We start from the raw sequence: 4,808 nt of genomic DNA, 5'->3' as shown, positions 1-4,808 counted from the left end.
CTTTGATACCGAAGCGACGAGTACCTTTCATAGGAGAGACGTGGAGGTAAACATGATCTCCGATCTCGAAAGCCAAATCACGGTGCTTACTATCATAGTAGCTCTTCTGGCGGGATTGGGCTGCTTTGAGGTTATCACGAATGACTTTGCACATTTCCTCTGCCTCTGTGATTAAGTCATTACCCAAAAGCTGACGTTCACCGGTTTCAGACTAGTTGAGAGGGGTACGACACTTCCTGCCATACAGAATTTCAAATGGGGCCTTGCCCGAACTTGCTTGAAAACTGTTGTTGTAGGAGAATTCAGCATAAGTAAGACAATCCTCCCACTTCATGCCGAAGGAGATCACACAAGCCCTGAGCATATCTTCAAGAATCTGGTTGACACGCTCGACTTGACCGCTAGTTTGAGGATGGAAAGCTGTGTTGAAGCGGATGTTCGTGCCCATGGCCTTCTGAAAAGAATCCCAAAACTTGGATGTAAAGATGCTGCCACGGTCTGAAGAGATCACTTGTGGAATACCGTGCAAAGAGACAATACGAGAGGTATAGAGTTCCGCCAATTGAGCTGCAGTGATCGACTCTTTGATAGGCAGAAAGTGAGCCACTTTAGTGAGTTTGTCGATGACAACGAATATAGCATCATTGCCACGCTTGGACTTTGGAAACCCAGTCACAAAGTCCATTTCAATGTGGTCAAACTTCCATTCTAGAATGGCAAGAGGTTGGAGGAGACCAGCTGCCCTTTGGTGTTCTGCCTTCACTCTTCTGCAGACATCACATTCATTCACGAATTGAGCAATCTCGCGCTTCATTCGAGTCCACCAATAAGCCTGCTTAAGGTCCTGATACATCTTTGTGCTCCCAGGGTGGATGGAGAGGATAGAATTGTGATCCTCGTTCATGATCACTTTACGAAGTTCACCTTTGGGTACCACAATACGATCCTCGAAGAAGAGAGTATCCTTGTCGTCCAGACGGTAGCACTTGTACTTGGATTGACTCTTGGCAATCCCAATCTTCACCTTTTTCACCATAGCATCAAGAAGCTGAGCTTGGCGAATATGATCTTCCAAGGTAGGAGAGACTTGAAGGTTGGCGAGGAAACCTTGAGTAACAACTTGCAGATTAAGTTTGCGGAAAGCTTCACACAGCTCGGGTTGATAAGGCTTGAGAATAAGACTGTTGTAGTAAGCTTTTCTGATCAAAGCGTTAGCAATCACATTGGCCTTGCCTGGAGTATACTCGATACTCGGATTATACTCTTGAATCATTTCGACCCATCAAGTTTGCCTGAGGTTGAGATTAGGCTGAGTGAAGATATACTTGAGACTCTTGTGGTCAGTGAAAATGTCCACTTTTCTTCCCAATAGAAGATGTCTCCAAGTCAAAAGAGCATGCACAACTGCCGCCAACTCGAGATCATGAGTGGGGTAGTTCTTCTCATTAGGCTTCAACTGGCGAGAGGTATAAGCAACAACTTTCTTCTCTTGCATCAAAACTGCGCCAAGACCTTGGAGAGAGGCATCACAAAAGACCTCGTACGGCTTGGATTCATCAGGCGGAGTCAGAACTGGAGCAGTGATCAATTTCTCTTTCAAAGTGTTGAAAGCAATGTCACACTCCGGAGACCAAACGTACTTGACGTGCTTCTGGAGAAGATTTGAGAGAGGCTTTGCGATCTTAGAAAAGTTTTCAACGAATCTTCGACAATAGCTTGCGAGACCGAGGAAACTGCGGAGTTGCTTCACGTTCTGAGGAGGTTCCCAATTCACAATTGCAGACACCTTCTCAGGATTCACGGTAATGCCCTTGGCAGAGATGATATGACCAAGATAAAGAACGTCATCGAGCCAAAATTCACACTTGGAGAACTTGGCGTAGAACTGGTGTTCCCTTAGCTTATCAAGAACCAAACGCAAGTGCTTGGCATGATCTTCCTTGTTCTTGGAGAAAACCAGAATGTCGTCAAGATAGACCAAAACAAAGTCATTGGTGTAGGCATTGAAGATGAAGTTCATCATGCGAGAGAACGTCGGAGGAGCGTTGACGAGGCCAAAAGACATGACAGTGTATTCATATGAACCATAGCTTGTCCTGAAAGTCGTCTTGGGAATATCTTGTTCACGGATTCGAATCTGATGATATCCCATACGGAGATCAAGCTTGGAGAATACTTGGGCACCTTTGAGTTGTTCGAACAGCTCATTGATGTTGGGAAGTGGATATTTGTTCTTGATGGTCTTCTTGTTCAATGGGCGGTAATCAACACAAAGTCGGTCCGTTCCATCCTTCTTCTTCACAAAAAGAACACCACAACCCCACGGAGAAGAACTAGGCCGGATGAGACCCATTTTCTCTTGAATATCGAGTTGCTTCTTCAGCTCCTTCAACTCTTCAGGTCCGAGCTGAAGGAAATATGCCCTAGAGGCAATAATAAAGTTATTATTTATTTCCTTATATATCATGATAAAAGTTTATTATTCATGCTAGAATTGTATTAACCAGGAAACATGATACATGTGTGAATACATAGACAAACAGAGTGTCACTAGTATGCCTCTACTAGACTAGCTTGTTAATCAAAGATGGTTATGTTTCCTAACCATGGACAAAGAGTTGTCATTTGATTAACAGGATCACATCATTAGTTGAATGATCTGATTGACATGACCCATTCCATTAGCTTAGCACCCAATCGTTTAGTATGTTGCTATTGCTTTCTTCATGACTTATACATGTTCCTATGACTATGAGATTATGCAACTCCCGTTTGCCAGAGGAACACTTTGTGTGCTACCAAACGTCACAACGTAACTGGGTGATTATAAAGGAGCTCTACAGGTGTCTCCAAGGTACATGTTGGGTTGGCGTATTTCGAGATTAGGATTTGTCACTCTGATTGTCGGAGAGGTATCTCTAGGCCCTCTCGGTAATGCACATCACTTAAGCCTTGCAAGCATTGCAACTAATAAGTTAGTTGCGGGATGATGTATTACAGAACGAGTAAAGAGACTTGCCAGTAACGAGATTGAACTAGGTATGGGATACCGACGATCGAATCTCGGGCAAGTAACATACCGATGACAAAGGGAACAACGTATGTTGTTATGCGGTCTGACCGATAAAATATCTTCGTAGAATATGTAGGAGCCAATATGAGCATCCAGGTTCCGCTATTGGTTATTGACCGGAGACGTGTCTCGGTCATGTCTACATTGTTCTCGAACCCGTAGGGTCCGCACGCTTAAGGTTACGATGACAGTTATATTATGAGTTTATGAGTTTTGATGTACCAAAGTTAGTTCGGAGTCCCGGATGTGATCACGGACATGACGAGGAGTCTCGAAATGGTCGAGACATAAAGATTGATATATTGGAAGCCTATGTTTGGATATCGGAAGTGTTCCGGGTGAAATCGGGATTTTACCGGAGTATCGGGAGGTTACGGAACCCCCCCCCCCCGGAGGTATATGGGCCTTAGTGGGCCTTAGTGGAAGAAGAGAAGAGGCAGCCAGGGCTGGGCCGCGCGCCCCTCCACCCCTAGTCCGAATAGGACAAGGAGAGAGGGGGCCGGCGCCCCCTCCTTCTCTCTCTCTCTTTTCCCACCTCACGAATCCTATTCCAACTAGGAAAGGGGGGGAGTCCTACTCCCAGAGGGAGTAGGACTCCTCCTGGCGCGCCTCTCCTGGCCGGCCGGCCCCCCTCCCTTGAACCTTTATATACGAAGGCAGGGGCACCCCCTAGAGACACAAGTTGATCCACGTGATCATATTCTTAGCCGTGTGCGGTGCCCCCTTCCACCATAGTCCTCGATAATATTGTAGCGGTGCTTAGGTGAAGCCCTGCGACGGTAGTACATCAAGATCGTCACCACGCCGTCGTGCTGATGGAACTCTTCCCCGACACTTTGTTGGATCGGAGTCTGGGGATCGTCATCGAGCTGAACGTGTGCTAGAACTCGGAGGTGCCGTAGTTTCGGTGCTTGATCGGTCGGGCCGTGGAGACGTACGACTACATCAACCAAACGCTTCCGTTGTCGATCTACAAGGGTACGTAGATCATACTCTCCCCTCTCGTTGCTATGCATCACCATGATCTTGCGTGAGCGTAGGAATTTTTTTGAAATTACTACGAAACGCGACAGTGGCATCCGAGCCTAGGTTTTATATGTTGATGTTATATGCACGAGTAGAACACAAGTGAGTTGTGGGCGATATAAGTCATACTGCTTACCAGCATGTCATACTTTGGTTTGGCAGTATTGTTGGACGAAGTGGCCCGGACCGACATTACGCGTACGCTTACGCGAGACCGGTTCTCCCGACGTGCTTTGCACATAGGTGGCTTGCGGGTGACAGTTTCTCCAACTTTAGTTGAACCGAGTGTGGCTACGCCCGGTCCTTGCGAAGGTTAAAACAGCACCAACTTGACAAACTATCGTTGTGGTTTTGATGCGTAGGTAAGATTGGTTCTTGCTTAAGCCCGTAGCAGCCACGTAAAACATGCAACAACAAAGTAGAGGACATCTAACTTGTTTTTGCAGGGCATGTTGTGATGTGATATGGTCAAGACATGATGCTAAATTTTATTGTATGAGATGATCATGTTTTGTAACCGAGTTATCGGCAACTGACAGGAGCCATATGGTTGTCGCTTTATTGTATGCAATGAAATCGCGCTGTAATGCTTTACTTTATCACTAAGCGGTAGCGATAGTCGTGGAAGCATAAGATTGGCGAGACGACAATGATGCTACGATGGAGATCAAGGTGTCGCGCCGGTGACGATGGTGATCATGACGATGCT

Source organism: Triticum urartu, chromosome 2 (genome assembly GCF_003073215.2).
Source record: "Triticum urartu cultivar G1812 chromosome 2, Tu2.1, whole genome shotgun sequence".
NCBI lineage: Eukaryota > Viridiplantae > Streptophyta > Magnoliopsida > Poales > Poaceae > Triticum > Triticum urartu.
The sequence above is the reverse complement of the archived record's forward strand: the minus strand, read 5'-3'. Positions refer to the sequence as shown.